We start from the raw sequence: 13,296 nt of genomic DNA on the forward strand, positions 1-13,296 counted from the left end.
TGAGTACCTGAGGAGCAGGTCCCTGTTCCCCCTGAAGGAAGAGGGGAGGTGCCAGGTTCTCCACCCAATTGGAATACTGAAGGGTCTCTGCCAATAGGGTGTGTGGAAAAAGGGAGGGAAGACTTGCACCTCCCATGTGGTAAACAGTTATATTATAGTCTTCCCTCCATTTTCCCACACACCTTACTGGCAGAGACCTAGGCTATACATACATACATACATATATATATGTAAAGACCCGGTCTCTGCCAATAGGGAAGATTTATATCTACAAATAAATTCACATATCAACTGGATAACACAACCCGAATCACATTAACATAACAACATTTATATATATTTTTATAAATATATATAAATTTAATATATTTTTATTAATATATATAAATGTTGTTATGATGTTAATGTGATTTGGGTTGTGTTATCCAGTTGATACGTGCATTTATTTGTAGACATCTGTGTTTGATTGTTTAAGTATTTTTATCTGAGGCTATTGTATGTATTTATTAATCTATGAACTTTATAGATTTGTAAATATTCATATTGAATTAGATATTAATAGTTATTCTTTTACTTAAAGATTTGGGTAAATAATAATAAATTTTAATATAGTTAAGTGCTTTGTCCTGACCTGGCTCTATAGAGAAAAGAGGGAATTGCTCTCCAATGGCATACCCCTCTGTGATGGCTGTAGGTGTTGTAGGGCTTGCTACCACTGTCCGGAGTTCATTTTCCTACAGGCAGTGACAGAGTGGACCTCAGCTTCGGATCATCTGGTCTGCCAGGAAGTTGATCTTGTGTTTCGTACCTTCCACAACTTTGATGAAATTATATTCTAGGAGGCAATGCCCAAGGTAATCCTACCCGATCTCAATCCCCATTTTCTTCCGTGGGGCTCCAAACCTCCCCTTTACCCCAGCCTAGCCTCTCCAGATGGTGCTCAAAATCCTCTGCAGCCAGGTTGCAGTACTGTCTGTTAGTCTATTATTCTGCCCTCTACCACCAGGGTGATCGTTGACTTTGATTAGGTGCACCCCTTCCAGGGTTGGCTTTAGCCTGTACTCAAGTATGGAAAAAAAAAGGGAAAATCCCCTCCAAAATCCCCAACTGTTCTCAGTCTCCTTGCCAGGCTCAGTCCATATCCCCTTCACCACGGGTCAGGTTCTCATATCCCAATCACCACAGCAAAACAAATCAATTAGTCCAGTCACTGTTCTGCATAGGCCTGCCCGGCTTCATTGTGAACATTCACAGTCCCAGTGGGATCTCTCGCACGTGCAGCAAGGCTCTAACCTGGAACAGCAGTTTTCTCTGGTTTTTCGTCCAGATCCTTAGCTGACACTCCACTCCAGAGATTATCAAAGCCGTGTGCATTCTCTCTCCCTGGATCCTCAGATAATGCTCCACTCTAGAGAGTATCAAAAACCTTGTGTGTGCAGGTCTCCACCTGCCACCTTCTCAGGGTCACACCCAGCATTGCTCTGGCAAGTTTCGCAACCCTTGCCTGCTGGCTGCTCAGCCACTCCTCTCTCTGCTGCTAGCAGGGAACTGATCCCTCTCTGCCCCTCTCCAGGAGCTGGAAATACCTCTGAGCAGCCTTCCTCCTCCAGTCTTGAGTGAGATACTGCTCCGGAACTGTGGTGAGTGTTTCTCTTCCCTTCCAGTCTCCAGCTGCAGCCCTGCCAGCCCTCTATGCTGTGAGTGTTGTTTGTTTTCACTTTCTCTGTCTGTTGCTTCAGGCTGCTTTTCTTCCCCTGATCTCCCCTGCCCAGCATGTAAGGCACCTCAGGGCTTTTGTTTGCTTTCTCTCACTCCTTTGCACCCTCTCACAGCACTCTTGCCTGACCACCCCATCCCTTCCAATGGCGGACAGGGCACACCCCGGATGTACCTGGGCTACATATTGATTATACATTTATGAAGCCAGTTGATTTTGCAGTTCATGTACAACTGGCTTTTGGAATTCTACAACCGTGGAAACCATGGCATCCAGGAGAATTAATTTCACAGCAACATGTGTGATTGCCTTCTTACAGAAATACATATTAGTTAAAAAATGACAGGATAACTGAAAAACAGCAATTATCCATTGCTTTGAACAGGGAAGGCAATAAAAATATGAACATTCCAAATGTAAACTGGGGTAGTGCTAATTACTTGAATTAAGTAAATATTGTGTCATGGTGTTTTATTATTTATTATAAACTCATTTACAGTCAATGTGCTTGTGTACATTTCCAAATGTAAAGTATTTCACATAGTGGGTACATCTACACAACATGCTTAACTGATCAGTAGTAAAGTTTACTGTGCATTAAGAATGCACATCTACACGTGGGCATGCTTACCGTGAAGTTAAAACACCTTAATAATGAGGGGGTTTTTTGCCTCAAATGCACTTACAATTAGTTACTTTATAGTAATGCATGCGTAGATGTGACCTGGGAGCCACTGCTGACGTGTGCTGATGTGTAGGGGGTGTACATTTTGCAAAAAGCACACCTCAGCAGTGCACCCCTTGCAAAAAGCAGGCAGTTGCCGCTCGCCACCCGCCTTTTGCTGCTGACACCACGGCTGGTGTCTGCAGGCAGTCCCCAATCACCACTGGCTGCTGCCAACACTGTCAGTGGTGTCTGTGGGTGGTTGCCATTTGCCACACCCACCTCACCAGTGACACTGCCGGCAGTGAATATGGGGGCACTGATCACTATTGGCTGTTGCCAATGCTGCTGGCAGCATCTGTGGGTGGTCGCCGACCACTGGTCAGCACTCACCACCCCATCCCCTCCATCGCTGACAGCACCATAGTCACCTGCAGGAGCTCACCACTCACTATCACCATGCTCCCACTGCTGACAGTGCCGCTGCAACCTGCGGGAGTTCTCTGTGCTCCTGTTCCCCAGCCTCTCAAGGCACACAGCATTCATGATATCGCATTTATGCAAAGAACCTTTTCCACCGATGAACAGAGCCCCTAGGAGGCACATAGGCAGACCCTGATACAGGCCTGGGCATAGGTGACTGGTAGGGGGGACACGGAGGGCTGCCCCCCAAAAGGGCCATCTCCACTGCCAGTGTTGGTGGAGGCTTCTGCAGGTGCTCACCAGCCCCACTGCCAGCACCAGCTTCTGCAGGTGCCCCCCTCCCCAACTCAGGAGGCACCAGTCACCCATTCTAGGAGCCAATTTGCCCCCAGGTAAGCCCTGCCATTGGGTGCCAACCTCAAGCTGGCTCTGGGGCTCTGAGCTGGGAGCTTCTCCTGTCCAGGGTTGGGCTGGCTGAGTGTCTACCCAGTGCACCCTGCCATCTGAGGACACCTCCTGCAGCTGAACACCATCACTGATAGCTGACAGCTGTGATCATGCAGAGCCACTAGCCATGCCATCACTGGCTATGTGGTAAGCCCTGCAGTGTGGGGGAGGTCCCTGCCCATCCCTGCCCCGGCACAAGCCCTGACCCTGGCCCTGGCCCTAGCCCCAGCCTGGCTTCTCTTCCCTAGTCCTGGGTTCCCCCCTTCACAACAATCAGGGAGGTGGGAGACAGTGCAAAACTTTACTGAGCAGCCTGTGCCCCCAGTTTGGTGGACACAGGCCTCTCACATGCTGAGAAACATGTTGATGCTGGCATCGATGTCATCCTTGGCTGTGGGGGACAGGGCCATGTAGAGCAGTGCCAGGTAGCCCTCCAAACAGCAGCAGAGGTTGTGGGGCAGCCTGGGCTTGCCAGCATAGCTTAGGGTCCTGTGCAATGTTCACAGTTGTGCCTGGGCAGCAAGTCCATTAGCAGCAGAGTGTAGTGGGTCAGGCACTCCTTGGTCCACACAAACAGCTCTGCATGTGATGTCTGGGGCACGTGCAGCAGGGGCATGCTTGGGGTGCAGGGCTGGCTGTGGGGAATGGACTTGCAGTGCCACCCTATAGAAAACCCCTTTGGGGAGGGTGGGGGCATGGGAAGCTCCTTGTGTCCATTGTCCAGGAGCCCTGCACCCCCTGAGCCAAAGTGCGATGGGTTGGGTGACAGTGCAGCAGAGCGGTTGGCGTGCAGGAGGAGAGGGGGCAGCAGGGGCTGGAGCTGCTGCAGCAGGTGCTGCCAGGAACCTGGCCTGGCCTGTCTCACCCTGGGAATGGAGTGGGGGAGGCAGACTGCCTGCAGCCAGCACCCATCAGCCCACTCGCCCCATGGGAGCAAGGAGGGATGTGGGGCTTGGTCAGCAGCTGCCTGGGCCAGGACTTGCCTGCCCAACCTACCATGGTCCCTGGGCACCCATGCATGCCTCACCCCTGATCTGAGGCCAGGCACTGCACAGCCCCTGGTACAGAGTATCTCATCCCTGAAATGTTGCAAAGTTACATAAACAGCTTTTTTCTCATGGTTCTACAGGGCCTGCAGGTGCACATGGGGGAGAAGCTGCGCTTGGCAGCTGGGATGTGGCCTCAGAGTCACCACCACTGCACCTGCTCTGCCAGAAGAGGACCCTGGACAGGCCCCTCCTCCTGGGCTGCCTGGTTATGGTGTCAGAGGACTGACTGGTGGACACTTGGGCCTGGCAGGCAGATGATGTGGTCTTCCAGGACAGATGATGGGAAGAGGACATCACCTGTAAGGACATGTGGAACTGGTGTGGCAACAGAATGCCATCCTAGCCTGGGCAGTGCAAGCCATGGACAATGACAACCAAGTGCTGGACACCTTTCTGGCTCTGGCAGTCACCTTCATGCCCTAGACCTGCCTGCCACCTGACAGCCACCTGCTGCCCAGCAGCAGGCCCCTGTATGGACCTGGAAGGCAGTCCTGTGCTTCATCCAGCAGCCAGGAGCACCTGCCCATGCCCTGGGTCCAGCTCCTCCCATCCCCCTACCTGCGGCAAAGCTTCAACATTCATGCCAACTCCATATGGGCACAGAGCTGGAGCTGCCTGCAGTGGGATCAGGACTGCATGCCAGCTCTGCTGGGCCTGCTAGAGGTGGAGCCACCTGCACCAGGGGAAGACTGGTCACCATCACCTCCGGGCAAGCCCCTGCCCGCCACACTCACTGCAGTGTGAGCACCCACAGGGAACAGCCAGAGACTGGGATTCTGGCTGTTTGCCCCTGGGCTTTGCCCTCTAGGTGCCCCCACCCCATGGCCCTCCACCCTGGGTCGGCACACAAAAGATATTGCATGTAGTTTTTGTCAGGGTAACAATAATTTGGATTATTAGGGAGCACTGGATTTGCAGCTGAATACAAAGGCATGACCTGTGGCCTGGCAAAGCTGTTGACCACAAGGCAGAATGATATCTAAGCCAGCCATTTGCTTATGCTAAGTAACCATTTTAACTGTCAACCATTTTCTGAGGGAAAAGTAAATCTGTGTGCTGTGAATGAGGTGTTGTTTTAGGAATGTGGAAGATGGTACAACATGAGATAGAAAAACAGACTGGGACGTGAAAAACAACACGTAATTGGTAGCAGAATCCGAGATGAGTGTATGCAAAAAGGGGAATGATGATTAGTGAAGAGGCCTCCAGAAGCTTCCAGATTTTGGACGAAGTCTGCCCATTGACCGAACAGCCGGAGTCAAGGTCTTAGACATGCGCTCATAGGAAAAAGACATTTAAATTAGTAAAATGCATGGGCAATTCCATGCTAATGAAGCAAACTATAAACAGAGGTGGAGCTTGCGATGGGAGGAGAAATGGGTGGAACTGAAGGCGGGACAAGGGAGGAGTGAATGTTAATGAGTATAAACAAAAATTTATAAATGTAGGATGAACCTATTATTCAGGGCAGGACCCCATCTCTTATGGTGTGAGGCCCTTGTCCGAATCTGTCTCCATTCTGAATAAAGCTCTTGAAAGCAATGCGTGCTGGTGTTTTATCCCCGCTCTGCTCTGGCTAATGAGTAACAGGATCCACGGGTAATTGGACCATCGTCTCCCTAGTCGTTGGGTACTGCATGGAGTCGGGATCTAACAGTTTTCATGAGGAAAAAGGTTCTTTACTGTTGATCATACAGAATGTCTCCAGCCACTTCTCATCATCTCAGGTATGCTGGACAGTGTGCCACCACCAGTCCTGGCTGGCCCATCGGGCCCTGAGGTGGTGAGGATGGGCGCCCAGGAGGCTGACAACAGCCCCAGCAGTGTCATCCTGAAGCCCATCATTGATGTCTATGATGAGGTCATTGTGGAAAGTGCATGGCCAAGGGCGAGGCAGACAGGGTCAAGGTGGCAAGTGCATGACAATAGTCCTGGGAAGGCAGTCACTGCATATGTGGAAACCAGGAGGGGCGAGATGGCTGTGGTTGGTGTAGGCCAGCAAGACCAGTGTGGGAATCAGCCAAAGTGAAGAGTACTGGTCATCACTGCCCAGTCATTGCTGCCAGGGGCAGAGGCAGGAGCAGCCATGGCACAGGGAGGCAGAGGTGGTGAGAAGGGTGCTACCACATGCTGCTCCTGTGCTGTGTGTGCTGCTACTCCAGGCCAGGGAAGTGGCTGGCCAGGGAGCAGTGGGAGGGGCTGGCTTTTGAAGAGTGCTGCCAGCCCTCTTATTTACTCATTATTTATTCATGAATAATTTACTTACAAGTAAACTGGTGCCACAGCAAATGGCACAGCCCAGTATGTATGATGATGTGGTCTAAAATTTTTATAAGCATATGAATGCAGACCTTTCTAATCACCATTTTTATTGTAAAAGTGCCAAGGTTTAGAATTCTCTCTTCAATATCTCAGTACACTGTATATCCCAGACATGCTAGCAGAACCTAGATGACTGGTGTTCTAATTTATGAAAAGGTAATAGAATTCTACTATAGAGGAATTGCCAGCCTGGGACATGATATTGAATTTGCCACCAGAACAAATTTTCCTGTCAAAACAAGAACTTGCAATCAGGTGGAGGCGCTGTGGCAACAGAATGCCATCCTGGCCTGGGTAGTGCATTGAAAAAGCCCTCCTATCATACCTAGCCTTTGATGTCCATGGACAAATCTGCTTAAAAACTAATGGCCTGATAGGGACCTGAGTTTTTGATAGCTTGGCAGATAATTTTTTTTTTATTTTAAAGCCAGTTAAGGCAAAATGACCAGACAGTCTTAGCTGTTTGATTGTGTTCATACACAGCCTCTCTGGCTTAAGAGACTTTCTTAAAAAAAAACCACATTAAATTGTCATCCTTATAATCTTCCAATTACCTGCCATAATAAAATCTCACAGTAGTTAATATCAAGCCTTTCTTCAGGTGCTCATAAGACATTGATGCAGAGAAAGTCTGCCCAGGTGGCTGATCTTTCTTATTTTAGATATGACTTTTTCCATTGTGCAATTCATGGACTGGAAGTTGTCCACAGGCACCAACCATTTTATCCACTCTTTATCTAGACAATCAGACTTAGACACTGAACAGTGGTATAATGATTCTTCCTTACAGCCACATGTCAAATGCACACTGACATGAGTGAGCCCTGAACCTCCTGTCTTTAATGTACTCCCAGTAGTTGTATAAAATGGCATGGGACATGAGACAGCCTAGAAAAATACTTGTGGAGCATTAAAGAGGTGGTGTTCTTTTTTTTGTTTTTGATTTGGTTGCTGTTGGTGTGGTAATAGGATGGGGAGCTTTTTCCTTTAAGACCATGAGTCCAAGTCTGACAACATAAGCGGACTATTTAGATGCAATTTGGTGGTTCCAGTTTGCAACAGGCAGACACATATAATGCTGGTTGCCTCAAAAGAAGAAGCAAGGACTAATTTATCTTGAAAAATACTCTGCCTTCTCCCTATTTCTGATGGAATTTTCATGTCTGCACTATGACATATTGGCAAGACTGCATGGAAAAATCAAGCATTAATGTTATGTCATGCAGGCCAGAACAGTTCTATAAACAGCCTCTAAGGCTATCAATCTGGCTATTTCTATGGGAAGTAAAATAAAAGTTTATAAATGAATTTAAACACACAAGTAAATAAAAAATGTTTGGAAAACTAGCCATATTTCCCCATGTGTCAAAATTGTTTCATAACTATACACTAAGATTTTTAAGAGGTTAACAGGAATAAGCCAAGAACTAACAGAGAGGATATTTATCTTTAGGGCCATATGAAACTTTGGTTGCTGATTCAATTCAGAGGAGATTTGGCCCTATTTGGCAGCCAAATCTCCAAATTGAATTGAATCAGGAGACCCATTAAACTCTCTGAATCAAATTGGAAGCCTTTATTTTGATATGGAGAGATTCACCAATTTGGCCACAGACACAGCTTTATATGTTTTTTCTACATACCTCAAGGTACCAGGCGTGGCTCAAGAATGCTGAAATGGTGGGGCAGGTGGAACATCCCATGGGAGTGTGGGGGAGTCCCCTGTGTGCTTGGCAGCAGACCTACAAGTGGACCAGAAGTACTTCCAGTCCACTTCCATGTTCAATGTGGAGTGTGTGGGGGACCCCCCACATCCCTTGGCTTGGCAATTGGTGCCTCCTGAATCTGGGGGCACACCCAGGGTTCCCCCCACAGCTGATCACCAAGCTGGGGAGGCATCGGGGGGTCCCCCTCATGCTTGGTAGCGGACCCAGAAGTGGACTGGACTTTTTACTTCTGGTCCACTTCCAGGTCCACCACTGAGGGGACCCCCCCCCGAGGTCTCGTGGGATGCTCCATCTGCCCCACCATCTCAGTGTTCATGACCTGTGCCTGGTACCTCAAAGTACATAGAAAAAACATGTAAAGTTGTGTCTAGTGCTGAATCGCTGATTCTCTAAACCAAAATTGAATCTTCAGATTCAGCTGAATTGAATCGGGACAGTGATGTGAATCAGTTAATTGAATCACTGTCCCCCAAATTGGGCCAGATCCAAACTGAATAATTCCCACTTTGCAGACCCCTATTTATCTTCTTAATGTAATTGCTGGATTTTTCATGTTTAATAAATGTGAGTTCTTGCCACTTACAGCCTTAAGCAAAAGATTTACATGTTTCATCTATATGTCTCAAGGCAAAAGCCTGATGCTACATGCTTCTCTCCATGCAACGCTGCATTTGTTAAAAACCCATCACATGCTGGCACTTTTGGAGTCACTGTTTTCATGCCTGGATTCTGTGATAACAAGAATACATAATGGATCTATGCTACCGTAATCTATGGAAAGTGTGGGACTAGACTGCCATTCTACAAACTTTTAGGCAAAATATTTTTCTGAAAACATAATCAGCATCAGATTACCTATTTCTGACAGGAAACTTGATGTTTGTGAATCAGCAAAAGGGATACATGTATATGTGTTGACTATATCAACCTGGGCTACGGAAGATCCTAGGATAAAAATCTTGGTTTTGAATGGTATAGAGCAGCAATTTGAACCTGGAAGTCAGACACAATGATTTGCTTCCCACTCTCAGTCTCTCAAAAACACTTTTTATCATACTTGACATGTCTCTGCAAAGCATTTTTGTTTCAACATGAAATTCCATTCAAAATGTTCTAACCAATTGATTCTTATAATATCTCTAGATTCATACAGCCAGGAAAGAGGAAGAGAACCCCCCCCCCCCCATACAATCTTCTGAACACAAGACTAGAAAAGGCAAATCAGAATGGATATTCCTTTGTGCTGAAGGTCTGAATCCTCAAAGGTCTAAATCCTCAATCTTGACAGTTGATGTGGAGCTCAGATTTCCAAAGGTATAACAGCATATAGATATAATGCCACTATTCCTTATGTTTATTTATAGAGAGGGGATATGCTGAATAATGTAAGAATATAGAAATGGTCAAAGAAGTTCAAAATTACACAACTGTCTAGCCAGTTGTGTCTCTAGATCTGTCAAAGGAAGGCTGAAAGAGATCCTGAATGCACAGTTATAGAAGAACCTGGGGGGAGTTTTTTCCTAATCTTCCCAGTTACAGTTTGCCTTTTGCCCTAAAACAGAAGGATATTTTTCCCTTCCAAGCTCCTTTTTAAACGATCTCGTAAGCAATCTCAGTGGTTGTTGGAGATCCAGAAGTTGTTTGGATCATACTGTTAGTCTAAAACTCAAGTCCACTGCAACTTTATCCCATTTCATTTTACATGCAGTCTTAATATAATATGTTGACTCTATGCCGTGTCTATGGCTAATACCCAGTAGTGTACCTAGGGTGGGCAAGAGGGACACCCACCCTCAGTGCCAAGTTAGGAGTTAGGAAATTGCCTCCCAACTCCTCACAGTCTGCACCCTGGCAATATTGCCATGCCAGGAACCTCAAAATAATTCCTGGTTACTGTTGCTTTAAGGGCAACAGTGCCAGGGTGGGGCAAGCACAAACAGCAGCAGGTCAGCAACAACTATCTAGAAGTTCCTGGCACTGGTAAAGAAAGGAAAATCCATACTTTGAAAATTAGTTTCCACATTGTGACAGAGGCAAACTCCCAGACCTGGTCCCAGTACTGGCCTGCCACCTGTCTATGGGCAAACCACCCTCCTACCTCTCCTGCCATGCCTTGTTGCTAAATAAGCACCCTGATGTCAAGGGCAGTTCTTACACAATTCCAACCTGACCCTTATCACGTTCCATGCCTCGCAGATGACATACAGTTTGTTGCAGCTCTAGCTTTAGGCTGGGCCAAACTCAGTTAATTGTTAGGCCTCTTGCATATTGCCCTGTCCTGGTCCACACTCACTCTGCCCCACTCTCAGTGGGGCCTTTGACACTACTCCTGCTCTCACCAGGCCGCTCTCACACTGCCTGGTTCTGGGCCACATACACCCCACCCTGCTCCCTTTGAGTAACCATGTAGGTCATCAGCTTTATCTCTTCATTCCTTGAGTGGCCCTGACTCAGCCTTTTTGATTTCTCCCACAACCCTCATCTGAGCAGTGGCCAGTCAATTCATCAAAATCTGGGCTGACTTTACTTATTATTATTTTAGCCAAGCTGATGAGAAGATTCTAGTCAGGCTTTAGCAGTCCACCTTTTCGCATCCATCTTTCTTGTGGGAATACAGATAAAACATAGAAGGCTTTGAACTCTATGCATGTGCCTCTTTCATCTAAAGCTTTGCTGTGAGTTTGAGGGAATAGAAAACACATTTTATAAATAGACTATTGCAGCAAATCTGCCTTTTTGTCTCTGTGTGAAAAGCAACTCTATACCTTATTCATTTAACAACTAACAGTATGTTTCTAAGGATCTTTTTGCTGACTTGAAATGAAACAATTTACACTGGTTTGAAAAAGGATGGGCAGCATCACACAGGGAAAATTGGAAAGATAGAAGTAGTATTACTTCCTAAAAAAAGTGCAGCATATATATGGAGGGGGTTTTAGAGAGAGAAGACAGATGAGACATAATCAAAAGGAGGCATCCAGCTTCTTAAATCAGGACAGCAAGCCAAGAGACTTTGAAGACCATGCTCCATGGAGGCTCAGAGTACAGACAAATTGCAGCTGTCTGGCAGAGATTGCTATGAATTTGTTGGCAATTAATTACAGTGAATTTAGTGGAAATGCATTACTTGTCTAATTGTGCTGGTTGAATGCAAAATATTTCTATTATTAGAACTCAAAGAAGGTCATTAAGCTCTGCTCAGCATATCAAAATCAAGAGTTACCCCAGATCTACACAGGTTGACTGAGGAGCAAAGTATGGCATCAAATGTGTCGTAACAATTGCAAGTTCAGACAGATGACATGAATAACATGGGTTAAAGTTGGTACAAATCCAGGAATATCATCAATTCTAGATTTATGAATTGAAAGCTAAAGCTTTGTCTCATCATTTACAAATGCTTCCTGTCATTCATGACTGGCAAGGCAGATTAATGAGGATAGTTGTCAATACCTAATAATATCAGAAACTGTGAAAAAAAAGTGTGGGGCAACTTGAATATTAAGTCTAGCACACAGTTGAGGCAAAGAAATTTAGCATACGGTATTATTTAGAACATTTTGAAGCTGAAGTCAGAAACTAAAAGCTGATACAAATAAAGGCTGTAGTAGTACAAATGAAAAGACAAATTTTCTGCATCTGTTGATATTCTCAGAAAAATAATCAGAAGAGTAAACAAAATACCAAGTACCAATCTGTCTTCAAATTAACACTGTTTGAATCTTGCATTTTAAATGAGAAACTTTTGCCAGAAAGGTCATAAAAACAAATTTTATATGATTTTACGTAATTCTTCTTTGCTGTTTGTTCTGAAAATCATGTAAGAATAACCATTATTGTGTTATGGGATTATTACATTCTACCCAAAATTCAAAAATATGAATACAATGTTAAATTTAACAATAAAAAGAAATGGTAGAAAGAGGTAAGGGCTCCAGAGAATGGTTCTTAAAATCATCAACCCATTCTCACCAATGTCTAATTTTTAAAAAATCTTAAAAGGCAAAAATTCATTATTGAAGTTATTCACTGAGAATTTCAAAGCTTTGCTCTTATGAAACATGTTTGTATTAGTCTGAAATGCTATTACAAGTCATGATTCTACAATAAAGAAGTGAATTACTAGAATCTATGTCAACATATACTGTGATCTAATTAATTTTAAATATAGTCCTTGAAAACAGACCATCCTCCATAAGACAAACCAAAAATGGCTTTAGAAGGTTTTCAATTTTGTGTAGAGTTCCAGATTCATATAAATTATTTCATTTTACAATTACCTTACTATGTCTTCTGTAACTCGACTGTTACTACCTCTTCTCCTTCTTTATTTTAAAGATATCTTCATGGAAAATAATTGTGAAATAAGTGTTTTTATCTTCTGACTATTTCCTACCATCAATCAGATACTTAACATCTCAGTTAGTTGTTATGGAAACAATTATGACCTCAGACATAGAATGATCAATAGAAGCAGGTAAACTTTGAAATGCTAGCTTCCTAATTTCATGCAAATGTTCTCAGTGCTAACAATAAGGCAGAAAAGACAGATCATGCTACACAAGTTATATAGAGATTATTTCTAAAAAAACCCCAAAAACTCACACATGGGTTATCCATTTATTTTGCTGTCATGTACCCAAAGTAGAGCTACTTATCCTTAAAGCAGTGGAGAAACATTTTATTGTGAACTGCAATCATAGGGAATACATGGTAATCCCACAGTCATGTTGCTTGTTTTTGTATCATGACTGACATTGTGACTCGGCTTTATTGGCAAATGTGGCAGATAAATTTTATGAAGTCCCAATGTGATGAACTTTGCCTCTCAGCAACTGCCTTTCTTTCTTTCCCTTCCTGCTGTTAAGTGGGCTACAATGAGTGTACTTGTTTCTTGTATCTTGCCCTATACAAGATACAACAGGAAGTGCACACAGCAACATGTGC

The 13,296-nt window shown here is 45.0% G+C and overlaps 1 long non-coding RNA gene across 1 annotated transcript; it reads left to right on the forward strand.

Annotated features, from left to right (window-relative positions):
- Positions 1–5,750: 5,750 nt before the first annotated feature.
- On the forward strand, positions 5,751–12,837 carry LOC109287324. The gene is made up of 3 exons (XR_002094834.1): positions 5,751–5,956; positions 7,323–7,324; positions 12,827–12,837. It is a non-coding gene; the product is annotated as an uncharacterized LOC109287324 (long non-coding RNA).
- Positions 12,838–13,296: the final 459 nt, after the last annotated feature.

The sequence above is a fragment of the Gavialis gangeticus genome, unplaced genomic scaffold, assembly GCF_001723915.1.
Source record: "Gavialis gangeticus isolate Ggan-Ray unplaced genomic scaffold, GavGan_comp1, whole genome shotgun sequence".
Lineage (NCBI taxonomy): Eukaryota > Metazoa > Chordata > Crocodylia > Gavialidae > Gavialis > Gavialis gangeticus.